The sequence below is a fragment of the Sorex fumeus genome, unplaced genomic scaffold (genome assembly GCF_029834395.1).
Source record: "Sorex fumeus unplaced genomic scaffold, SorFum_2.1 ptg000044l, whole genome shotgun sequence".
NCBI lineage: Eukaryota > Metazoa > Chordata > Mammalia > Eulipotyphla > Soricidae > Sorex > Sorex fumeus.
This window is the reverse complement of record NW_026606101.1, coordinates 76338772-76365465: the sequence shown is the minus strand read 5'-3', so window position 1 is coordinate 76365465 and position 26694 is coordinate 76338772. Positions and strand designations below refer to the sequence as shown.

At 46.0% G+C, this 26694-nt stretch overlaps 1 pseudogene; it reads left to right on the top strand.

The window, feature by feature from the left end:
* Positions 1–9059: 9059 nt before the first annotated feature.
* LOC130030199 (immunoglobulin heavy variable 4-38-2-like) lies at positions 9060–9462 on the top strand (annotated as a pseudogene).
* The last annotated feature ends 17232 nt before the right edge of the window (positions 9463–26694 follow it).

The following is a 26694-nucleotide window of genomic DNA, read 5'->3' as shown; positions in this document are numbered from 1 at the left end:
TTCCCATGCCCTGACGATGATACTATATGCCATAATGGACATAAGTTTACATATATTTTATCAAATTCATATTTTTATTCTTTGATCAAGGGGCCAAATATAGAATCACTTGTAACTTGGAAATTCTATTTTTACTTTTTAGAGAAATCTCATAGTGCTTTCCGTAGATGGGTTTCCACAAATATAGAGATAGTGTTTCCAATTGACAACCTTCTAACACTGGTTGTTTCCAGTAATTTTGATATAAGCCTTTCTCACTGGGGAGAGATAATTTCATTGTCCTTTATATTAATATTTCCCTCAGAGTGAGTGAAGATAAACAGTTTTTCATATGCCTACAGGCATAGGAATATTCCTTTAGCAAAGTATATGTTTATTCCCCACACCATTTTATGGTAGGTCATTTCTTCTAAAATTGACCTTGGTGACTTCTATGAATATCTTAGAAACTAGTTTGGATCTGATGTTCAGTGGGTATGCATTTTCTCCAAGGCAGTAGGGTATCTGAATTTTAATGTCATTTACATTGTCCTTAAAATATTTTAATTGATTAGTCCCATTGATTTATATTAATTTCTCCTATCTTTGCAATAGAGTGAAATGAGCCTTCTAAGATCGGTTTCATGGAGAGAACTTCTGAGGTTTTCCTCTATGTATTTTAAGGATTCTGCTGTCAAAGTTGGACCATAAGACCACTTTTAAATAAATTCTGAATCTGGTGTTAGAGATGGATTCAATTCTGTCTTCTATAGTTGTTTTTGTATGTGGTTTTGTTTTCCCAACACCATTTGTTGAAGAGATTTTCCTTGTTTCGCTCCATGGGATGGAATCCTTTCCCAAAATTTCACCATAAAAAGATCTAAAGATTTATTCTGGGCTCTCAATTCTATACACTTGGACTTAGAGTTTATATTCCTGAAACTCATGGGTTTAATAGCTATAATTTCATGATATTGTTCCCTGGGGAATGTCACAGGCCTCAGTGAGGCCCCGTCAGCACCAAAACCCACAGTTATTCCTGCTACCCAACCTCTGGCCCTCTCAGGCCAACCGAGAAAACACCACAGGCTTTGTGGTTGCCAGAAGTTCCTAGAGTCACAGCCCTAGCTGAGTAGAGTGAGGAATTTCACCCAATCCATGCCCAGACCACCGGGCACTTACACCCTTAGCTCCCACAGAGCAGCAGGAATAATGAAAACAATTCGATTGTTTAATGAATGTGGACTGCATTCAGGTAACAACATCAGAACATCCGATTCTCCATGGGTTTGCTGAGAGCAAGAATCCTCTCAGTGCTCTCTGACCTGACGAGAACACTTACAGGGAGACTCAGGAATCTCAGGGACAGAAGGAAGGAAACAATGATCACTGTCCCTCAAACAGAACTGAAGGAGAGAAAGAACGAACTCCACAGCTGAATGAGGAAACACAGAACTGAGCGCTGCAGTTGTGTGTTTAGTGTGCATCTTGGCTACTGTACCTGGTGCTGCCGTGAACACGACTGTGATCATCTCCACCAGTTAATGCTTTTGGGTTTCCAGGAGACACATAAAGTACTCGAGGCTCATCTTGTCTGATGGGGAAGTGCTGAGCCCTGGTGACTCTCTGGGAAGGCAGTGGGGAGTGAGTCCAGAGCTGATTTTGTTTTGCCTTGTACTTGTGGAAGGAGGGACCACATCCTAGCACTTCGCTGTGTGTACAGAGGCTGAGTGAGGCCCTGCGCTGTGAAGACATGCGAGGTGTGTCCCAACTCTGGATCTGCAATGATTCACTCACACTGATGACAATTCCACTTGAGGATTCACCAACTCTCTAGGATGTTTGTGACTCAACATTGAAAGTTACTTTGTGTTTGTGATTGTGTTCAGCCTGTGACAAAACGTTCTGTGTTGCCAACAAGCAGTTACTCTCAGCTGAGTTCAAACATATGGTCTCTGTATTCTGTTTTTATTTCCCTCATGTAGCCTAATAATTTTGGAATCAACGTGTAGCCAAAGTTTTAACCCATTTCATGCTTTTTCATGCATGAAAAGTTTTCACCCATTTTCATGCATATCACTGGAGCGATAGCGGTAGGGCATTTGCCTTGCATGCAGCCAACATGGCCGACCCGAGTTCGATTCCTCTGCCCCTCTCGGAGAGCCCAGCAAGCTACCGAGAGTATCTCGCCCACACGGCAGAGCCTGGCAAGCCAACTGTGATGTATTCGATATGCCAAACACAGTAACAACAAACTCTCCAATGGAGACGTTACTGGGCCCGCTCGAGCAAATCGATGAACAATGGGAGGGCCTTTACCTTTACCTCTATCATGCTTTTTATGTTCTGATTCTATCTTTTTTAAATGACCCAATCAATATAAATTAAATGATTATCAGAATCAAAAGACAACCAAAAACCTGGGGGAAAATATCTGCCCACACCTCATCTGATGTAAGATTAATAAAACATATATAAAGCTCTCCCCATCCATAATGGAAGTTTTAAACAGATAACATCCTTAAAGATGCTATCTTAGACTTTGAGGCAGGTAATTGAATGAACGAATTCTCCACAGCTCTTGACAGAGAAATGCAATCATGATTATGACCATCCTGTTGTTCGTCGATTGCCTCGAGCAGGCCCCAGTAAAGTCTCCTTCTTCCTAGTTCTGAGATTTTTTAAAAAGTGCCAGATTTAAGGCTCTTTCAGGTTAAGAGAATTTGACCCATCATTGTTACTGGTATATGGCATATTAAGTACACCACGGGAAGTTTGCCAGACTCTGCTGTGTGGGTAGTTTACACTCGGTAGCCTGCCAGTTTGTCCAAAGTAGGAATAAGATAATAAACCCAGTTCCGGGAGCTGGGTTTTATAATTTCTGAGTCTTGGACTTTGATGGGATTACCTGGCACCAGGGGGCCAGTTGGTGGGTGTGACCCCTGCCTACTGGAATTTGGAGGTTGTGGGTGGAGGATGCTCAGCCCCGATCCGAGCAGGATTGGAGATCTCAGTCCCGGGACCCACATGCCTTTGTTCCTCTGCCAGTACCTTCATGCGTGTGGAGAGTGGTCTCAACATGGTGGTGGCTGGTACTGGAGGTTTTCGGCTTCCATAGCCCTGGTCGGTGCGGGGAGGGAAACTCAACCTGCTCCCCTCCAAGGGGCCCCGGCAAGGACAGCCAGGCGTGGAGGCAGGAGACTCTGCGTTGTTCTCTTCCGGGAGCTGGTTTTATAGTCTCTGAGTCTTGGCCATTGATGGGATTACATGGTGCCAGGGGGCCAGTTGGTGAGTGTGACCATTACCTACTGGAATTTGGAGGATCTGGGTGGAGGATGCTCAGCCCTGATCCAAGCAGGCTTGTAGATCTCAGCCCCGGGAGCCGCATGCCTTTGTTCCTCTGCCGGTACCTTCATGCGTGTGGAGAGTGGTCTCAGCATGACTGTGGCTGGTTCTGGAGGTCTTCGGCTTTACATGTGTATGGAATACAAAAACACATAAAATGATTATGGGAGGACTGATAAAAGAGATATATTTTCATAAATGTACTGAATATAGAGTAACGCATGTTAATAAAATGGGACTCTGAAATGATGCCCACATATGGCCACTGTGTACTTACGCTCCCACACGGTCATGATCCAGAGACACACAAATGAATCTCAGACCGCAGTAATTTGCTACAGCTATCTCTCCAGACCCTAATTATTAAAATTTTAAAATTCCTAGAGCACATGAAGCAATACCAAATACATTAGTATTGCCTTTTCGAAGGTAGGAGTGGTGGGTGGTGGGACTGGTCTGAAATATCGAAGGTAACCAGAGTAGAGAAAGAGAGTACTGTGCAAATTATCTGCCACACAGCAGGGGAGTTGTGGAATGATGGTGATGGTGATGGGGGGGAGATGATACTGGGGATTTGGGTGGTGGAAAGCGTGCACTGGTGTAGGGATGGGTGACTTATGATTGTGTGATTGAAGAAAGAGACGTTACTGGGTCCTGCTCGAGGCAATCAGCGAAAAACAGGATGATCGTAATCATGATAACTTATAATATAAACACCAGTTTTCTGTTGGTTATTGAATGTGGGATTAAATGAAATACAAACACATACAGTTTGCTTGCTATCAGCGTGGTACTTGGGACCTAGATTAATATGCAACTCATTAGAATGGACGAAGGTAACATAGTTGGGAGAGAAAACTCATTCACACATTCATGCCACTACATGATAGGAGGAAGTTCATTGGAAAGAAATGAAAAGCTGAGGAATACAATCGTGGAAAACTCTGTTGGAAATTTACAACTGATACATAAACAGTGAAACCATCTACAGCTAGAAGGCAATTGCCCATGCATGGAGCTCAAATCCTGAGCACAGTCATGACTGAGGGTGAGAAAGCTCCTGCGGGTGATCTGGGCTCCCCTTCCGCTGGTCAGTCCTGATGAGTGAGGTGACTCTGATCCTGGGACTAAGAGAAACAGCAGATCCGGACTCATCCCAGAGTGCCCAGGCCTGAGAGGAGAGAGAGAAGTTGAGAAGGGACCCAGGAGTGGCTGGAACTCGGGCATGGAGGGGAGAGGGAGAGACTGAACCGCTGTAGGGTGAGCTCGCACCCATGTCTGCAGAGTGCTCACAGAATGCCCTGGAAAGCACGAGTCCCACTGTGCTGACAGCCAGAGCTCCGTGTCCTCAGACACCCTGTCATGGCCTCTCCTGCTCTAGAGGATAGACCAGTGGGGAGGAAACCCAGAACCCACGTCCACCAGGGCCCACCCAGCTCCTCCTTCCAGCAGAGCCCATGGAAGCCTGTCCCTCCCTGCACACAGTGTGTTCACTGCTGCTTACTCCTGGGACCCTGGAAAACACAGCCCCTCTGCTCTCAGGGCAGGGCTCCCTCGGGGACAGAGTCTGAGAGACAAAGCTTAGCTGAACAGAAGCTGAATTTCTCTGTAGTTTCCTGTGATGACAGCTACAGCTGTGAGCATCTTTGGGCTTCAGGAAGTTTTCACACGGGGGACAGTCTGACAGGGGGTCTCCACTGTTCCTCCTGACCACGGGAATCATCAGAATCTGACCCCGGCTGTGGAAGAGAGGGATCAGGAGGAGAGAAACCCATGCAGACCCTCACCCTCACTGTACTTTCTAGTTCCCAGCAAATCCTCTGCTTGTGGCATGGCCAGATCACCAACCTCCAGGGAAGGGCTGGAGTGGACGGTACCTTTGGTCCTGCTCAAGCTCAGACTACACACAACCCCCACAGTGACCTATCCCAGACACGCAGCCAAGTTCACCATCCTCTGTGCCCTGAGCCCAGGGGTCACAAGGACACAGGGCTGTGTGTGTGGGACCCAGGGAGGGGGGTGGGAGGGATCCCAGACACATGCCTTCCTGCAGGGGACAGAGGGCTCATCTGCAGGGTCCTGGGTCTGAACCCCACCCTACATTCTGGGTCAGCACAGCAGCAGATACAGAAGGAGCTTAAGTGGATCCTTGTCTAGAGTTCCTCAGGGACCATCTAGATTCATGGTTCTCTGACTATGCTCCCTGATAAGCTGGAATATGGGAGTGTTTCCTGTTTGAGTAACAAAAGCAGAATCTTTAGGGGCTCACGACCTTGTCAGAAGTCAAGGGTTGGGGAGTTTGAGGGTGACTGACCCTCTAAGTTTCAGGGGAAAGCTCAGGGCTGTGGAAACTGCCCCCTTCCCACTGGGGTCCCCACAGGAGGTGGAGGGCACACTGGTTCTCACACCCCATTTCCTAGCTCACGGTTTTTGTGTCCTGCCTGAGGATCAACCATTCAGAGTAATGAAGTACTGTCCTGAGGAAAATGGACACACTCAGGGGTGGGTTTGTTCTGACTCTGGGAGGGGGTGGGGTCAGGGGCCATCTACAGGCCAGAGAATTCCTGCTTGATACTTCTTCAATACTCCTCAGATACCACAAAGACTTTGACACTTTGTTAGAGGCAATTGATGGAGGAACAGCAACAGACTGACATTATGGAGGGTGATAGAGTGATCACAGCAGGACACTTAGATACAGATAATTCGGGGTAACAAGAAAGACATAATGAAAAGATCTGAACAAAAGCACACCAATTTCCAGTCAAAGTTGTGAAATCTGACTTTTTTTGTGTGATTAAGAAGATTAAAGAAAACTAGAGACTGAAGAATGATTTTTAAAGATGTATTGGAATTTGTTGAAATATAATCTATAACAGTTGCCTGCTCCAGAACAAAACCTGACAGGCCCCAACTCTAAATCGTCAATCCTAGAGTCAGGGTTTGAACCCTCTATACACTTTGTCTCGTGGCTCGTCAGAAGTCGCCCTAGTTCTGTCCTAGAAAGCAGTGGCGGCTGAGAGGAACACGTCCGTCCTTTGGGTTTGTCCTGGTATCTTAGAGGTGATGAGAGTTTTAATCAAATCTTAGATATGAATATTAGGGCACCGAGCCCACCCCCACAGCTGCCTCATGCCCACTCACCCACCAGCCCTGCTCCTCAGATTCCACCTAAATCTCCCAGGAGGGGCTGCCCAGCAGCTGGAATTCCCAGACACACCGACCCCGGCTGAGCACCAGAGGGTGCTTTACAGGTGCATGGGCACTGTCCCTGCCCTGCTGAGGGCCCAGTAGCTGCGCCCACCCCACACTGACCCACAACACCTACTGCCCAAGGCCTAACTTCAGGGCTGCACTGAAAATCTCCTCAGACTCATCCTAGTCCTACACATCCTAAAGTTTCTGGACTCACCAACACCTCCTCATTCCTCAGACCTGAAGTTCCAGTTGGATCCACTAAACTAGATGAGAAAGTAACAGAGAAGCGAACTAAACTCAACACTGCACTGCACTGTAGCACTGTCCTCCCATTGTTCATCAATTTGCTCGAGTGGGCACCAGTAACGTCTCACAATAAATTGTCAGACTTGTTACTGTTTTTGGCATATTGAATACGTTGCGGGTAGCTTGCCAGGCTTTGCCGTGAAGGGCAAGAAAATCCCGGCAGCTTGCCGGGCTCTCCAAGAGGGGCGAAGGAATCGAACTCGGGTCAGCCATGTGGGCTATGTGCAAGGTAAATGCCCCACCCGCTGTGCTATCGCTCCAGCCCATGGATATCTAGTCATTATATAAAAATGATATCCAAATATCATTTATCTGTGTTTTTCTTTGACTTGGGGAATACACCTGAAGTACTCTGTGTTTATTTTCTATCTGTGTCCTGCTTCCACCTACAGTGCTCAGGTATCAATTTGTGCTCCTGGAAAATGATCTTGGGATACTCATGTGGAAAGCATTTCATTGACCCTGCACAAATTTCTATTATGAACAAAATTAAAAGCTAATTTTTCATGGAAGGAGTGTCTAAAAAAGAGAAAATACACAATGACTGATCTAGACTTTCATTCATTTCTAACTGATTTCTTACCTTCTTTCTAATAAATTACTAATAATGAACAAGGATATTTTTAGTATTCATCTCTAAGATTGAAACACACAGAAAATGGGTCAAGAAACATTAAAAAAGAAATTCATCTTATTTATTATACTGAAAATAATTTTTAAATATTTTTAAAATCTACAGTTATAGCTGTTGGTGGGAAACAAGCTTTCATAGATTTAAGAAAGTTCTTGTTGATCTGGTGAAGTAGCTTTAGAAAACAGTTTCATCGTTGTGCATCTCCCGCTCCATCCAGATTATATCTGAGGTCTGGGGGTCCATCTCTCCCTAGAAACTGCTGCCAATGATGGAGTTCACAAAGACAGTGACGCTGGGGTCAGATCTGTGAGGATTCATCATCTTGGGCTTGCAGATGCTCTGGGACGGAGCTACAGCGAGTCATGTGCGTTATATAGGAGAATGTTTATTAATCCATTAAAGACACCTTGTACATGAGGTGTAATATTCATCCATCTCAATAATCTTGTAGCCATAGTTGCCTTTTCTCTTTGTGTTTATTCTTAGCAGAATTTTGTTGAACTTTTTCAATGTTTTGATTAATTTCGATACTTAATGCTGATTTTTTTAAACATCAAATGATAAAACAAACTCTCTTGTCCCTAGATTTAACTGAAGCCTCTGGTGTTCCATGAATTAGGGGTATAGTATGTGACACAGACTGTGTCTCAGTTCTATGCATTTGGGGGCTATATAGGGCCTCATGTATCACTGCTCAGGGATTGCACACTGTACTTATATAGAATGTGTGAGTCTTTGCACAAAGACCAAAACTCTGGCCCAGTAGATTGTGTGCTGAGGACACCATGTCTTACTATGTCTTTCAAAACATCATACAGGGTTGGAATTCTTCAGTGATGAACCCCAAGAAAGGCTGAGGTTCATGATCATCTTTTAGACACTGATTTGTACATAGGACAGAGCAGGTTTAGGTGCCATTGACCAGGAAGGTTACCTGGGCAGAAACATCGTCCTTGTTCCAATATAAAAGAGAATAAACAAATACACCCTAATACCCATCTTGGATAATAAGGATAAAACTGCCCCACGTGAAGAAATGTTCATGCAAGAAAAGATAGTAAATAGACTGAAAATTAATTAACCGTGGATTGGACTAGGGATAGTCAGAATTTACTGTGACAATTATACTCTGTATTACCTGCCAGTATTTCTTTATGAAGTAGGAGAACAGGATCTACCAAACAGGGACATGAAGAGGCAAGTCCGGTCTACAGGGTAGAGGCCAAGGGAGGGAGGGGGAGGTTGGGTTCGGTCATCAGGGACCTGAGACATGGAGACTCTCCTCCCAAGCTGCCATTTCACCTTGAGCAATTCCTGTTACCTGAGAACTCCTCAGCACGTTCCCTGTGATGGAGGATGAGGCCCGGCTTTGACAGGGTCTAGGGAAAGGCCTGAGTTCTCTGAGCCACAGTCAGCAACTCCTCCAAGGGAGCCCACACACCAGGCTCCATTGGGTCCTATCCTTCCTCTACAGAGACTTTCCCCATGCAAATATGCACTCGGGAACCAGAATTAAAACCACATTCACACTCACCCCAACTTGGACTCCATCTCCCCTGACATGGTGTCTGAGATCATGGACCTCGTGGGAAGGAACATGCATCAGCGCTGGTTCTTCCTCGTTCTGGTGGCAGCTCCAGGATGTGAGTATGCCCTGGACAGAGGCTCCAAGGTGGGTATGGGGCTAAGAGCCCGTGACTCACTGTGTGTTCTGTCCACAGGTGTTCTGTCCCAGGTACAGTTGCAGGAGTTGGGCCCAAGTCTGATGATACACTGTCCCTAACCTGCTTAGTCTCTGGATTCTCTCTAACCAGCAATGGTGTATATTGCATCCACCAGGACCCTGGAAAGGGGCTGGATTGGATTGGTGGTATAGAGGGCTACTGGAAGAACATAATATAACCCATCTTCAGTCCCGACTCAGCATCTCCAGGGACACCTCCAAGATGCAAGTTGACCTAAAACTGAGCAACTCAGTAACTGAGGACACAGCCGTGTATTATTGTGCAAGAGAAATACACAGTGAGGGCAAGTCCCTGTGAGAAAGGACACAAACCTGCTGAGGAAGACGGGGGAGCTGCAGGGGTGCGTGTGACCACTATGGGGCGCTCTGCTCCAGAACTCCAGGGCTGTGCTTCAGGTGCAAGGGAGAAGGGGCTGTAAGGGGGTTGCTTTCCTTCTCTATTGTTGAAATATATAAAACAAATTTAGAAACCAGGTATATAAACTGTAGCTTTTATTTCCTGTTCTAGTACAATTTTATTTCCTGTTCTCAACACTGGAGAAGAATTGTTCCTTGGAACATGCAAAAAAGAGGTGTCGGAGGCGTCGGTTTCCTTGTCAACACGAACTTGGCAATGAGCATTGATTCATTCAAATGCCTAACAAGCCAAATCAAACGTTGTTTGGGTTGAATAGATGTGGCTCACTGCTGGCAGTTTCTAAATTCCTTGTCTATGCACCAACATCCAATTATGATGAAGGAGAAATTGAGGAGTTCTACACGGAGCTGGAGAAGTTCTATAAAAAAGACCACACCTTCTACAAGATTACTGTCGGTGATTTTAAAGCCAAGATAGGACTGAGAAGATCAACTGAAGAATTCCAATTTGGGACCCATGGCCTAGAATTGAACAAACAGGGTGAGAGACTGTCTGAATTCATCATGTCGACCAAGACCATCTATGGTAACTCACACTTCCAGAAGGGCGAATCTAAACGTTGGACATGGGAGTCTACAGGTGGACATTTCAACAACGAAATAGACCACATCATATTCAATCGACGGTTTTGCCTGACCAATGACACTGTTGTCCCAAAATTCCAAATGGGACCGTACCACTATCTCCTTCGTGCAAAATTCTACTTCACAGAAAGGTCTGCGAAGTTTAAGGAGAGAACTCTCAGAACAACCACCAACTGGGAGCTCTTTGGCACTATTGTGACAACGTGGGAAGATTCCATTGTTGACAACATTGATGAGGAATACGATCGACTGGTTCAGCACTTCCATGATTGTGCAAGGAATGCCAAGAGAGAGATAGCCACAAAAAGACAGCTGTCTTCAAAAACTCTTGAGCTTATTCACCAACGTGGTTTGTCGCATGACTCAGGCAACCACAAGCAAACATCCGAGCTTGCAAAGCAGTGCAGAGATGCGATCAAGGAAGACCTCAAAGAGAGAAGAGCAGAAGAGCTGGTAGATGCAGCAGAAGCCAGTAAAAGCATTTGTAACGCCCGCCTGTCCTTTGCCAACCACAAGACCAAGATGACTGCCCTCCAATGTCCTGATTGGTCTATCACATCTTCCAGAAGGGAAATGGAGAAGATTATCCATGACTCCTATTCAGATTTCTTGGATAGCCATGTCCACCTGCCCACATACCAAATTCCACAGGACGGATATGTTGTTCCCAATGTTCTCCCTTCTGAAATCCAACATGCCATTTCGTCAGTAAAGAAACGAACAGCACACTGTCCAGAAAATGTCCGACGTGAACACCTGAAGAACCTACCATCCGTACTCATCAATACGCTGACTCGGCCCTTCACACACTACCTGTCTGAATGCAAGGTTCCGTCCCAATGGAAAACCAACAGGACTGTACTACTGTACATGAAGGGAGACATCCAAGACATTGGCAACTATCGCCCAATCTACCTATTGTCTGTCATCTACAAGCTGTTCACTTGAGTCATCCTGAATAGGAATGTCAGAACACTAGATGAAGGACAATCATGCGAGAAATCTGGGTTCCACAAAGGATTCAGCACCACCGACCATATCCACACGATAACCAAGCTCATTGAGGTTTCTAGGAAGTTCAAGATGCCGCTTTGTCTAATGTTCATTGATTTAAAGAAGGCCTTTGATTCTGTTGAGACAGAAGCGGTCATTGAAGTCCTAGCCAATCAGGGCATTCAAACTCAATACATCAGGATCCTCTGTGAGCTGTATTATGGATTCGCTACCAGGATCTCTCCATTCTACAAAGAAGTAATCATTGATGTCAAGAAAGGGGTTCGGCAGAGTGATACCATTTCACCGAAACTCTTCAATGACACCCTCGAGAACATCGTGTGATGACTGGAATGGGAAGGAATGGGAGTGAAGATAGATGGTTGGCAACTACACCACCTCCGCTTTGCTGATGACATTGTTCTAATAATACCAAACATTTTCCAAGCGGCACAAATGCTGGCCGACTTCGACTGTGAGTGCGGAAGGGTCAGACTATAGCTGAATCTTATGTAGACATTGTTTATGAGAAACAGCCTCGTTCCTGACACTCCATTCTCTCTCAACGGAAAGACCATCTCTGAATGGAACAGTTATGTGTACCGAGGTCGAGAAGTCAACATGATGAATGACCTGGCACCTGAGTTGCGCAGGATGAAGAGAGCATCTTGGGACGCCTTCAAGAGCGTTGAAGAAATAGCTAAGAGGACGAAGAAACTCCGACTCTGGGCACATCTCTTCGATTCCACTGTTCTTTCTGCATTAACATTCACCTCAGAGATCTGGGTCCTACACAAACAGGATGAGAACGCTATTTGGGTCTCTCAAAGAGGAATCGAAAGAGCTATGCTTGGAGTATCACGTTTCACTCCATTGAGAGAAAGAATCTGAAGTTCTGACCTCTGTCGATGATCAAGAATCAGGGACGCTGTCTCGTTTGCCAAGGCGTCAAAAATCAGATGGGCGGGACACATAATGCATTTGGAGAGGACCACTGGACTAGAGCTGTTACCGAATGGATTCCATAGGACGTCAAAAGACCGCTTGGCCGCCCACCTACCAGATGGTCAAACTTCTTCATCAAGATCCTGAACGATCGGTTTGAGGCTCTTCGTGTTCCTAGAACGAAGATGCCATTGGGTTACAATAGCACCCGACTGGGACAAATGAAGACGTTACTGGCGCCCGCTCGCGCAAATCGACGATTAAAGGGAAGTCAAGTGATCAAATGATAAAGTTTTAGTATAAATTTGTTTCTTCCTTTTACTGTCTCAGAGTCCACTGGAGTTTGTTGTGTTCTGCTAGGTCAGGTGTGGTCGATTTTTCTTCAATAAATGTTATTCCTTTTCACAGAAAGGAAGGTTTTCCCCTTTACCTTCTTTATTGTCTTTGGGGGAAAACGATGATGCTTGTGGGTCACAAACTCACTGCACTTCTCCCAGCACAAAATCCCCACAGACTCCCACACTGTGCTATAGTCCCTGTGCTCGGCCTCTTCTTCCCAGTGATATGAGCCCCCCCCACCCGACTCCTCTCAGGACCCCCAGAATGTGGTTAGGATTCAGGGGCCGTTATCATTTCATCTGTCCATCTTGACATTCTGTTCTCTGTGTACTGCAGATGGATGAGATTGTCTGAATTTGTCCTTCTCCCTCTGACAAAATTCATTTAATCTGTTATTCTATAGCAGAAAATTCTGCTATTTTGTCTTTTTTTTAACTACTGCACAGTATCCCTTTTTGTATATACCCCACAACTTCTTACCCATGAACCTGTCATTAAGCATTTTAGAATCATTTCCATGTCCTAGCCAGTATATCAATGCTTCAGTGTATGTTTTCTTATAACTTCTTAATTTGAAATATTCACCTTTAGGTGAAGGTATCTAGCTTGAATCAGTTTGTTATATGGAAACTCTATTTTCACTTTTTAGAGAAATCTCCTACTATTTTTCATAGACATTAATTCAGACAACATTCCAAGCTTTGAGGAAACAGATTTGCTTTTGACAACATCCCAAATCTTGTTGTTTTGAGTCTTTTTCTGATATAGGTCTTTTGCTGTGATATCTCTTATTGTCCCTCTGATTTATATTTCCTTTACATTCCTGCCATCTTTCTGTAATTCAGGAAGCCCAGGAAGTCACGAACATGCCCCAAAGCCAGCACCAGTTAAAGATTTAACTTCAGCTATGTTACCCCGTTAAAAACTCTGGATTTCCAGGAGCGACATATCAAAGACACTACAACTCGATCAAACAGGAGTAGCACAGTTTGCTACTGTACATTGCTAGGGATGTAATGTGGAAGGTTCAGATCTCAATTAATAGGATATAATCACTGAAGGTTTAACCTGGAGAGAGAGAGAGAGAGAGAAAGAGAGAGAGACAGAGAGAGACAGAGAGACAGAGAAAGGATAGAAAGGGAGAAAGAGAGACAGAAACATAGACAGAGTCAGAGACGGAGTCTCTCCAGTGCAGACTCTAATCAGCAGCTCCTGTATGACCTGGTCACCAGGCCCCAGGAAACGGCAGGTCTGTGGCAGGACAATCAACCCCTGACTCTCTGGGACCGACTGATTCACCGTCTCCAGAGACTCAGGAACCCTGTGATGTGCCTGCAGGGGAGCATCCTGAGAGCAGGTGAACCTGGGGGTATGACTGTGCAGGGGACTGTGAATCAGTCAGGGGAGCCCAGACACCAACTCCTGCGAGGGACACAGGAGCAACTGCAGCGGCTCTGCGCACCACCAGAGGGCACTCGGGAGCAACCTGGGAAAAGCCTCAGCTCCACCAGGGAGGGGCAGGGGCTAACCATATGCTAGAAGCTCACATTGGGCCAATATTCTGTCACAACACAGAGACACTCAGCCCCCATCACCCCACGCACCCCCATCCATGCCCAGTTCCAGCGTTTTTCCTAGGACCCTTCCCCGTCGCTCCCAGAGAAGCTCCACTCTCAGTGACACCCTCACACTCCCAATCCCCTCCCTGTGATCTGTCCTCCCTGTCCCCCACACTCACCCAACCACGCCCCTAGGACTCCAATGCCTGGCATGGTGAGTATTAATAGGTACTTTCCTGTTTGTTATTATTTGTATAGCTTTCTCTTTTATATTCATGTAAGATGTAGAACAGCTTTTCCTCATTTTTCTCTCTCCTTCTATAAAGCTCGTGTGACCTATTTTAAAGGTCCAGTACTGAGAGCAATCCATGACATCATTAGTAATGAGTAACCCATAATATATCCCAAGAGTGGAAGACTATTGCGAGTGAATCTCCATCATCACACCCTACATACACTTACACAAACAGGAAGAATTGCAGAGAGCATGAGGGAGGGGTGAAGCATGGGGGGAGGAATAACATAGGCTGGGGGAAACACTGGGTGAGGGATTCATCCACTGTTTTCAGTGTCATGATCACTGCACAGGTGTCCATATATACCAGTGCTCATGAAACTTTAATGATCTATAATCAGTATTCTGTGTAGCGCTTGGCCTCCTGTGGTTTTTACTGCTAATCAAATATTGACATTGTAAGAAGGAGACGTGAGGATGGGCTGATGTGAAGAGGAACACCCCATGCACCTCCATGCACACTAGTCTCCAACATCCTCCAGGTAAAGGCAAAATTCAGAATAAATACAATTTGTTCTCATTACAGAGAAGAAGTCCTTGACAGATGCTAGCGATATTTTCTTTGGTATTATTTGTGAGTTTTTGTCTGGTTTGGGGGCTATATCTGGCGTTTCTCAGGGATTACTCCTGACTCTACACTCAGCAATTACTCTTGAAATTCCTGGGAGAAGCATATGGGATACTAGAGTTCAACCCCGAGTCAGCCGTGTGCAAGGCAAGCTCCCTGCCACTGTGCTATCCTTCAGTCTCTGTTGGTTTGGATTTGTTGTTGTGCCACTCAGCGTATACTGCTTGCTTTGTACTCAGGGGTCACTCCTGGTGGGGTATGGGAAACCATACGAAGTACAATGAATGAACCTTGATCACCCAATGCAAGGGAAGAAGCTTACCCCTCTGCTGCCTCTACATCTCTTGTTACTGGGGACCAATCCTGGTGAACATGGACAGACCATGGGATGCTGTATTTTAAATACAGACTTAAGAGAGAAGGGGTGGGGAGTCAGGGGCAAACAAGCTCGTGGACCGAGAGCTCCTAATGCCCAACACAGTGAGAGTTATCACTTAAGAGCCAGGAATAATAAGAAGAATGACATTCTTGGTCAGCTGCCTGACTTTGTCTATCTGAGCTAAGCTTTTACACATCCGAGGGCCTTTGATATCAGGACAAACATCTTTAACCTCAGAGATGTTTCCTCTGGGAGAAACGGCAGAGACAGAGCAGACATAGGATCCTGCCTCAGGTTTCCCAGATATCAGGACTATGCTACCTGGACATTCTGCCTTTCTCCTGATTCTGTTTTAGTTTTTGGTTCCCAACTCATTCATAACTCGGTGTCATTCAGTGGATTACTTTTGTCTCATCCACGATCATGATCACGGTCATTTTGTTGTTCGTCGATTACCTCGAGCAGGCACCTGTAATGTCTCCTTCGCCCTAGTCCTGATATTTTGAAAAGTGCTACATTCAAGGCTCTTTCAGGGTTAGGAGAATAAGACCCATCATAGTTACTGGTATTCGGCATATGGGGTAAACCAAGGGGAGTTTGCCAGACTCTGCTGTGTGTGTAGGCTACATTTGGTAGCCTGCCAGGTTGTTCAAAGTAAGAGTCAGATAATAAGATGTTGCGCGGCTGGGACAATAAGATGTCACATTAATGGAACCAAATCTTACAATGTGTTATGAGAATAAGGTATAGAGCAGTTAAGATTTTAAGTTACAAATGGTGTATGAAACAGAAGTATGACTGTAGATATTACATGTAAGGGCTGGAGCGATAGCACAGCGGGTAGGGCGTTCGCCTTACAAGCGGCCAACATGGCCGACCCGAGTTCGATTCCTCTGCCCCTCTCGGAGAGCCCGGCAAGCTACCGAGAGTATTCGATATGCCAGACACAGTAACAACAAAGTCTCCAATGGAGACGTTACTGGGCCCGCTCGAGCAAATCGACGATCAACGGGAGGGCCTTTACCTTTACCATCAAAAGTAAGGACAAAATATCACAAATTAAATTTGTTATCATATAACAATTGTATGACATAATATTTTTCGGGTCACAAGTCACCCCCAGAACCTGACACTTGCTCTGGAGTCCTTCACTTACTCTTTAGGTTCAAACAGAACGTTTTATGTAGGAGGAGGATATGCAAATGAGCCTCTCCTTGCTATGATGAAAACAGGCCAGGCCAGCCTCAGCAACAGGAGAGGAGTCAGTTCAGGGGTTCCCAGGGGCTCCATTCTGACTCACACAGGACCAGCATGGCGTGTGGGCTGAGCTGACTTCTTCTGGTGGCTCTGTTAGGAGGTAACTCATGGGCGACAGAGACACAGAGCATAGCAGAGATGGGAGTGGCTGATCTGTGTGAGGAGAGTTTCCTGACCAGGATGTCTTTGTGTTTTCAGGGGTCCAGTGTGAGGAGCAGCTGGTGGAGTCTGGGGGAGACTTGGCGCATCCCGGGGGGTCCCTGACACTCTCTTGTGCAGCCTCTGGATTCAATATTGGCAGCTATTATATGGACTGGGTTCGCCAGGCACCAGGGAAGGGCCTCGAGTGGGTCTCAAGCATTGGTACTAGTGGTAGTACATTCTATGCGGACTCTGTGAAGGGCCGATTCACCATCTCCAGAGACGACAGCAAGAACACGCTCTCTCTGCAAATGAGCCACCTGAGGGAGGAGGACACGGCTCTGTACTACTGTGCGAGACGCACAGTGAGGGGAAGGCCCTGTTGGCCCAGACACAAACCACCTGCAGGAGGAAGCAGGGTGAGCTTCAGGGGCACAGGCCCCCAGGAGGCTCTGGGGACTCTCCCCTGAGTAAATGTTGCTCATGGGCATAAGAATCATCTTTCTGTGTAGATAAAGACTGACCTGCCACTCAGCTCTCAGAAGGACCCAAGGGCATCTTGTCCTTTGGGTTGTGGCCCTGAGACCCCCCTCCCCGGTGTGGGCAGGAAGGAGTTTGTCGCACTCTTTCTCATGTGGAAAGTTTACACTAGTGGAACCATGACTTCTCTGGAGCTGGAGGGGCACATTATTCTCTTGGAGAAATTAACCTCTGACCATACAGGGATTATCATGGTCTCCTGGTAAGGGTCCCTTCATCAGAAAGAGAAATACTGGTGTTCACTCAGCTGTGTGCTGGCTCCTTCCTTCTGCTCTCACTTACACACTATGTGCCCTCTGACCTGCACCTAGGTAGTCTCTACTTTGTCATCCACACCTGAAAGTCCTGCTCTCTGAGATGGGCTGACCTCCCATCCCTCACCCACTCACTAAATGGACATTCAGATTTCCCCATACACTCTCAACCCCTCACCCCTTGTAGAGGAGAGACCAGGTCCTGTGACACGAGGACCCCTTCACAGTGAGACAAGAGGCAGGACCCAGAGCATTGATGCTCTCCCTGAGCCCCCACTCTCCCGGCATCCCCAGATATACCACACCCCAGAGCCCAGGGACCCTCCTTACGCTGAGGCCCCATGTGGAGACTATTGCAGATGTGACTCTTACTGAATTTCTCATTGTGCATCAACCTCAGTTTGCGGTCTGTCCTCCCGAGACAGAGAAGCTTGGGATTAGAATCTACTTTCCTCTCTCCCCTCACATACTGAACCCCCTGAAGCAACATTCTTGTTCTGGGAAACTTACAAAGTCACTTATTTAAAATCACAAGTGCACCATTAATTCTTCACTTAGTGAACTGAGTTTTAAATATTCGATATCAATAATAAAGAGTAATGTTGAGGGTATATTTCTGATTAGAAACAACACTATCAGTCATGATTGCAAATCGCTAGTTTAGAATAAAACTAATGGATACATAATCATTATGAAAAACTGTACTATTCAAATATGGGTAATATGTTTTTTCTTTAATTTGGAGGTAATACCTGGGAGTACTCTCTGTTTACTTCCTGTCTGTGTCCCGGCCTCCCCTGTAGTGCTCAGGTATCATGCTAGTGGCGAGGGAAAACTAACGTGTGCAAAAACACTCCAATTCATTTTTTCCTGCCCAAGTTTCTGTGAAAAACAAAATTTTAAAGTTTCGTTATGTGAGAATTGTCTAACAATGATAAAATAAAAATGATTTTTCCTGGTTTCTTTCCTTTCTAATTTATTTCTTTCACTGTTTCCAATACATTACTAATGATACAACTAGAATATTTTATTTATTCTACATCTTAAGGAGTGAAACAGAAACAACATGAGTCAATAAGGTTAAGGAAAAGAAATGTGTCTAATATAATACGATGAAAATTAAACAAAACTTGTTAATCTACAGTTCATTGGTTTGTGAAAACAAGCTTTCCTAAATTTAAGGAAGTGTCCTGTTGGTTTTGGTGTAGCAGCTTTGGGAAATATTCCCAACATTCCCCAGGCAGTCCAGTGTCCTCCCTGAGGTCTGGGGGCCCAGCTCCCCTGGAAACTGCTGACTGTGGAGAGTGCAGAGACAGCGTATGTGGGTCATGTCTGTGAGGATTCACTGTCCCGGCCCTGCAGTAGCTCTAGGACAGGAAACCTGGGGAAAGACACAGTGAGTCACGTGCTTATATATGAGAGTGTTTGTGAATCCTATAGTCACCTGGTCCCTGAGGTGTGACATTATCCATCTCAATCCTCACGTTGCCTGAGTTGGTGTTTGTGTGTCTCTGTGTCTATCTTAGCAGAATTTTGTAGAACCTGCTGAGTATGTAGATTATTTTTGATCCTTAATGCTGACTTTCCAAACATCAAACTTCAGAGCATATTTTCTGGCCTCTTAGATTGAACTCAATCTTCTGGTGCTCCATGGAATTAAGGGGTACATGTATGTGACATAGCCTGTGTTCCAAGCATTTGGGAGGGGGTGAAGGGCCATGCCTGGCATAGTTCAGAGCTAGCACACTAGTACCCTTGTAAAACGTGTGAGTCTGAGCACTAAGAGCAGATTCCAGGCCCAATAGTTTGTGTGCTGAGGACTCTAAACAAGCTGTTTTCAGGCAACTGATGGGGCTGCAATTCCTCAGTGATGATCCCCAACAACAGGGTCCTGAGGACCACAGTCATCTTCTGGGTGCTGAGTTATATACAGGACAGAGCGTGTTAAGGTGCTCCTGACCAGGCCAACCACACCCGCAAGGTCCCTAGGCGAGGCATCTTCTGTGTCCCTAAATAGACCAGTGAGAAAGAATAAATCCATTCTAATAATGCCTTGAATATTTCAGAGTGAAGCTGATCAAGGAAAAAGGATTTTTATTCAAGATAAATGAATAAAAAACACTGTGAAATTTGATTGACATGGATTGGACCAGGCCAAGTCAGAATTCACAGGGACAATTATATGGTCTGTTAAGCCCCAGGATTTGCACTCACAGTGAGAGAACATAAGCGATTACAAGGTAAACGGAGGGGCAGGGGCCTATCTACAGGGTAGATACCCTGGGGGGACTGGTTTTGGTCACCATGGACCTGAGAAACAGGGACTCTCCTCCCCAGCTGGCATCCCCCCTCAGCAATTCCTGTTTCCTGAGAGCTGCTCAGCATGTTTCCTGTGCTGGAGGAAGAGGCCCGGCTCTGACAGGGCCCCAGGGACAGGCCTGAGTGCTCTAAGCCACATTCAGCACCTCCTCCCAGGGACCCCACACACCAGCCTTCCTTAGGTACCCTCCTTCCTCTACAGAGGCTCCCTCATGCAAATCTTTACTCGGGACTCCGGATTAAAACCATGTTCACACTCACCTCAACTCGGGCTTCCTCTCCCTGACACGGTGTCTGAGATCATGGACCTCATGGGCAGTAACGTGCATCAGCGCTGGTTCCTCCTCTTTCTGGTGGCAGCTCCCGGATGTGAGTATCCCCTGGACAGAGGCTCCAAGTTGGGCATGGGGCCTCTGAGCTCGTGACTCACTGTGGGTCTCTGTCCCCAGGTGTCCTGTCCCAGGTACAGCTGCAGGAGTCGGGACCAAGTCTGGTGACGCCTTCGCAGACCCTGTCCCTCACCTGCTCGGTCTCTGGGTTTTCTCTAAGTGACTATAATGTACACTGGGTCCGCCAGGCCCCTGGAAAGGGGCTGGATTGGATTGGTCGTATAAATCTTTTTGGAAGCACATACTATAACCCAAGTCTTAAGTCACGACTCAGCATCACCAGGGACACCTCCAAGAACCAAGTTTACCTAAAACTGAGCAACTCAGTAACTGAGGACACAGCTGTGTATTATTGTTCAAGAGACACAGTGAGGGCAAGTGCCTGTGAGCCCAGACACAAACCAGCTGAGGGAGACAGGGGAGCTGCAGGGTTTTCATCCAACCACCAGGGGGCGCTCTTCTCCCAGGACTCCAGGGCTTTGCCCTGGGGCAGGTGGGCACGGGCAGGAGCTTTGAAGGGGGTCGCCAACTTCATTGTTTTGTTGAAATATATGAAAACAAAATTTAATATTTCATGTTTATACATTTTAGGCGTTACTTTCTTTCCTATTACATATTTGCTCGTTCCTCTTCCTCTCTCAGAGTCCAGTAGAGGCTGTGATGTCCTGCTAGGTCAGTGAGGTCGATTTTTCTTCAATCAAGATCATTCCTTTTCACATAAAGGAGAGATTTCTCCCATTACCTTCTTTATTGTCACTGAGGGAATACGATGACAATAGTCTGAGTGTTGATGCTGGTGGGTCCCAGGTGTCCTGCACTTCTCCCAGCTCCAAATCCCCACAGATCCACACAGTCTGCTGTGATCCCTGTGCTCGGCCTCTTCTTCCCAGTGAACTGAGCCCCAACCCGACTCCTCTCGGGAACCCCAGAATGTGGTTGGGATGCAGTGGCCGTTATCATTGGATCCATCCATCCTGAAGCTCTATACTCTGTGTACCACGGATGAATGAGATTGTCTGAATTTGTCCTTTTCTCTCTACAAACTTCACTTAATCTGTTATTTCCTAGTTCCATCCATGGTGCAGAAAACGCTGATATTTTTTCTTTTCTTATAACTGCCTAATATCCCATTGTGTATATACCCCACAACTTCTAATTCATGGAACTGTCATCAAGCATTAGGATCGTTTTTTTGTTTGTTTGTTTGATTTGTGCTGGCTAGTATATCTAGTGCTTGCTTCACTGTATGTTTTTTAATGAATTCTTAATTTGATATTTTTACTTTTGTGTGAAGGTATCTAGATTGAATCCATGGGTTATATTATAACTCTATTTTCACTTTTTAGAGAAATCTCTTAGAGATTTCAGACATTAAGTCAGACAACATAACCAATTAATGATGAAACAGGTTTTCTTTTGACAACATTCAAGACTTTTTGTTTTGAGTCTTTTTTTTAATATAGGTCTTTTTCACTGATATCTCTCATTCTCTTTCTGATTTATATTTCCCTTGCATTCACGTCATCTTCGAGTAGTTCTGGAAGTCCATTAAGTCATGCACAGGCCCCAAAGCCACCACCAGTTAAAAGTTTAACTTCAGCTCCCATATTACCCCTTTGATTCCACTGTTGTTCCTGCATTAACATATGTCTCAGAGACCTGGGCCCTACGCAAACAGGATGAGAACGCTATTCAGGTCTCCCAAAGAGGAATTGAAAGAGCTATGCTTGGGATATCACGTTTTACTCAAATGAGAGAAAGAATCCGGAGTTCCGACATCCGTCGACGATCAAGAATCAGGGATGCTGTCTAGTTTGCCAAGGTGTCAAAAATCAGATGGGCTGGTCACGTCATGAGATTTAAAGACAACCGCTGGACTAGAGCTGTTACCAACTGGATTCCACGGGATGTCAAAAGACCGGGTGGCCGCCCACCTACCAGATGGTCAGACTTCTTCATCAAGATCATGAACGATCGGTTTGAGGCTCTTCATGTTCCCAGAGCGAACAGATGCCATTGGGCTACACTAGTAATCACTGAAGGCTTAATCTGGAGAGAGAGAGAGAGAGAGAGAGAGAGAGAGAGAGAGAGAGAGAGAGAGAGAGATCAGAAGGAGGAAGGGAGAGAGAGGGAGAAATGGAGAGAGAGGGAGAGAAGGAGGGAGAGAGGCGGTGGGGAGAAAGAGAAAGAGAGAAAGAGATAGAGAGAGAAAGAGAGAGAGTCTCTCCTGTGCAGACTCTGGTCAGCAATGCCTGGATAACCTGGTCACCAGGCACCGGGAAAGGGCAGGACTGTGGCAGGACAATCAACCTTTGACTCTCTGGGACCGGCTGATTCACCATCTCCAGAAACCCAGGAACCCTGTGACCTGCCCGCAGGGGAGCAGCCTGAGAGCAGGTGACTACGGGGGTGTGACTATGCAGGGGAGTCTGGGTCAGTCAAGGGAGGCTAGACACCAACTCCTGCTGGGGACACTGGAGCAGTTGCAGGGCGCTGCTGACCACCAGAGGGCACTCGGGAGCCACCTGGGAAAGGCCTAAACCCCACCAGGGGAAGAGAGTCACCATATGCTAGAAACCCACATGGGCCAATATTCTGTCACAACTCAGAGACACTCAACTCTCATAACCCCCATCACTAACCATCCATGCCCAGTTCCAGCGTCTTTCCTGGGACCCCTCCCCATCTCTCCTAGAGCAGCTCCACTCTCAGTGACACCCTCACACTCCCAACCCCCTCCCAGTGATCTGTCCTCCCTGTCCCCCACACTCATCCCAACAGGCCCCCATGACTCCAAAGCCTGGCAGGGTATTAATTGGTGCTTTCTTGGTTTGTTATTACTTTTATAGCTTTCTCTTTGATATTCATGTAAGATGTAGAACAGCTTTTCCTCATTTTCTCTCCTTCTAGAAATCTCGTGTGACCTATTCTAAAGGTTCAGGACTGAGAGTAATCCAAGACGACTTTAGTCATGAGTAAAAATCCATAATATATCCCAAGAGTAGAAGGCTATTGAGAGTGAGTCTCAGTCATCACACCCTACATACACTTACACAAATAGGAAGCACTGAAGAGAGCATGAGGGATGGGTGAGACGTAGGGGAAGGAATACCATGGGCCAAGGGGAAACACTGGGGTGAGGGGTTCATCCACTGTTTTGGGTGTGATGATCACTGCACGGGTGTCCATATATGTGAGTGCTCATAAAACATTAATGATCTATAATCAGAATTCTGTTTAGGTCATGTCCGGTTGTGAATTTTATTGCTAATCAAATGCTTACATGGCAAGAAGAAAGACAGAGCCAAAATTGATGTGAAGTCACAGTCCATGCACTGTCATGCACCACGGTCTCTAACATACTCCAGGTACGCACACAATAAAGACATCTTGTTCTCATTACAGGGAAAAAGTTCTTGACAGCTATATAGCCCATATTTTATTTATGTTACTGGTTTGGGTTTATTGTTCATTTGGTTTTTGTTTTGGGGCCGCTCATCCTCAGAAATTCATCCCGGTTCTTTATTTGAAAATTGCTGTTAAAGATGATCAGAGACCTCATGGAATATAGGGGATCGAACCTGGGTCGGCCGTGTGCAAGGCAAATGCCCTACCATTGTAGTATCTCTCAGTTCCTGCTGATTTGATTGCGTTATTTCTGACTTTCTTGGTATACTTCTGACTCTGTGCTCAGAGATCACTCTTAGTGGGGCCATGGGAAACCATCTGAAGGGAAGGGAATCAACCTGAATAACCACATGCAGGGGAGGAAACTTCCCCCTCTACTGCCTCTGCATCTCTAGTTACAGGGACAATCCTGGTGAACAGGGACCATTGTGGGATGCTGTGAGTATGAACAGACAGACAGACTGAAGAGAGAAAAGGTGTTACTCAGGGGACTAACTCCCTAGAGGACTGAGAGCTCCAAATGCCCATCACATTGAGAGTTACTGCTTAGAATCAGGAATCGTCAGGAGACGACATTCTTAGGTCATTTTTCTAACTTGGTATGTTTGAGTTAAGCTCTTACACATTTGAGGGCCTTAGGACATGGAGATAAATACCTTTAAACACTGAGATGTTTCTCTGGGAGAAAGAGCAGAGATGAGCAGACAAAGGAACCTGCCTCAATGAGGTTACAGTTATCAGGGCCTGTTACCTGGCCATTCTGCCTTTCCCCTGATTCTATCTTAACACTTGGTTCCAAAAACATTGATAACTGTGAGAGACTCAAAGGATTACTTTAGTCTAGGTAGTGGAAACAACTCTTAAAATGTATTTTGAGTATATTGCACAAACCATTTAAGCTTTTATGTGTCCAATTATGTATTTTGAGTATATTGCACAAACCATTTAAGCTTTTATGTGTCCAATTATATTATGAAATAGAAGTAATACTGTACATATTGCAGGATTTATATAAAATATATATTAAAAAACATCAATTAATTGGTTGCCATGTAATAATGCATACTGGAAAATGCATATTTCTTCTGAATCTTATCCTGGTTGCTGGCACCACAGAACCCCTCACCTGTTCTGGAGTCCTCCCTTCTCTCTGCCAGTTCAAAGATGACTTTTTATAGAGGAGTACATGCAAGTATCTCCCCACAGTGATAAAAGTATCCCAGCCCAGCTCCGGGAGAGGAGTCAGTTCAGGGTTTCTCAGGGGCTCCATCCTTACTCACCAGAACCAACACAGTGTGTGGACTGAGCTGGCTTCTCCTGGTGACTGTTAGAAGGTAACTCAATGGCGACAGAGACATGGAGCATGGTAGAGATGGGAGTGGCAGATTCTCTGTGTGAGGAGAGTTTCCATACCAGGATGTCTTTCTTTTTTCAGGGGTCCAGTGTGAGGAACAGCTGGTGGAGTCCGGGGGAGACTTGATGCAGCCCGGGGGCACCCTGAGACTATCCTGTGCAGCCTCTGGATTCAATGCTGGCAGCTATTAAATGTACTGGGTCTGTCAGGCTCCAGGAAAGGGCTTAGAGTGGGTCTTATACAATATTATGGTGGTAGTACATACTATGCGGACTCTGTGAAGGGCCGATTCACCATCTCCAGAGACAACAGTAAGAACACGCTCTCTCTGCAAATGAGCAGCCTGAGGGAGGAGGACACGACCCTGTACTACTGCGAGATAGGCACAGTGAGAAGAAGGTCGTGGGGGCCCAGACACATACCACCTACAAGAGGAAGCAGGGTGAGCTTCAGGGCCATAGGCCCCTAGGAATCTCTGAGGACTCTCCCCTGAGGAAAGGTTGCTCATGACCAGATGAATCATGTTTCTGTGGGGATCAGGCCTGACCTTTACCTCAGTCTCACATGACCCCCATGGGCACCTTGTCCTGTGGGTTGTGACTCTGAGTCCTCCATCCCCACTGTGGGCGGGAAGGAATTTGTCTTACTCTTTCTCATGTTTTAAGTTTTCACTAGTGGAACCATGATGTCCCTGGGGCCTGAGTGGCACATTATTCTCTTGTGAGAAATTAAAATGACCCTGTAGGTATTATCATAGTCTCATGGTAAGTGTCGCTTCATCGGAAATAGAAATCGTGGTGTCTACTCAGCTGTGTGCTGGTTCCTTCCTTCTGCTCTCACGCACACACTCTGTGCCCACTGACCTCTACCCTCTGACCTGCACCAGTTAGCCTCTACCTGGTCACCCTACCCCTGGGAGTCCTGCTCTCTGGGATCGGCTGAACTCCCGTGCCTTACCCACTCACAAATTGGCATTCAGGTTTTCACATTCCCTCTCCACCTCTCAGCCCTTGTAGAGGAGAGACCAGGTGCTGTGACACGGGTAGCGCTGACCCCTTCAAAGTGAGACAAGAGGCAGGACCCAGAGCATAGATGCTCTCCCTGAGGCCCTCATTCTCCCAGAACCCCCAGATACGCCACACCCCAATGCCCAGGTAACCTCCTTACACTGAGTCTCCATATGGAGACCATAGTAGATATGACTCGTCATGAATTTCTCATTTTGGATCAACCTCAATTTCAAGTCTTCCCTCCCAAGACAGAGAAAGTTTGGAGATTAGAATCTACATTCATCCCTCCGGTCACGTGGTTACCCCAATGGGCAGGATTCCTGTATTTGTGACCTTCCAAAGACACCTGTTCAATATCACAAATTCATTATTCAGTCCTCTTCACTTAGAGAACTGAAACAGTTTTATATGTTCAATGTCAATAGTAAAGGCAAAGATTGAAAGTATGTTTTACTAGAAGTCACACAATCATCCAAAATACCTCATGGCTAAATTGGGATAAAAATGATGAGTATCTAATCAAAATGAAAACATGCTATTATCCAAATACAGACAATAGATGTTTTCTTGGGTTTGGGGGCCATGCCTGAGAGTACTCCGTGTTTACTTCCTTTCTGTGTGCTGGTCCTCTCTGTAGTACTCAGGGTATCATGCCAGTGGCACTGGAAAATTAACTTGGGACACTCATGTGCAAAACTGAGGCCATTCTATTCCACCTGCCCAAGTGCTGTTAAGA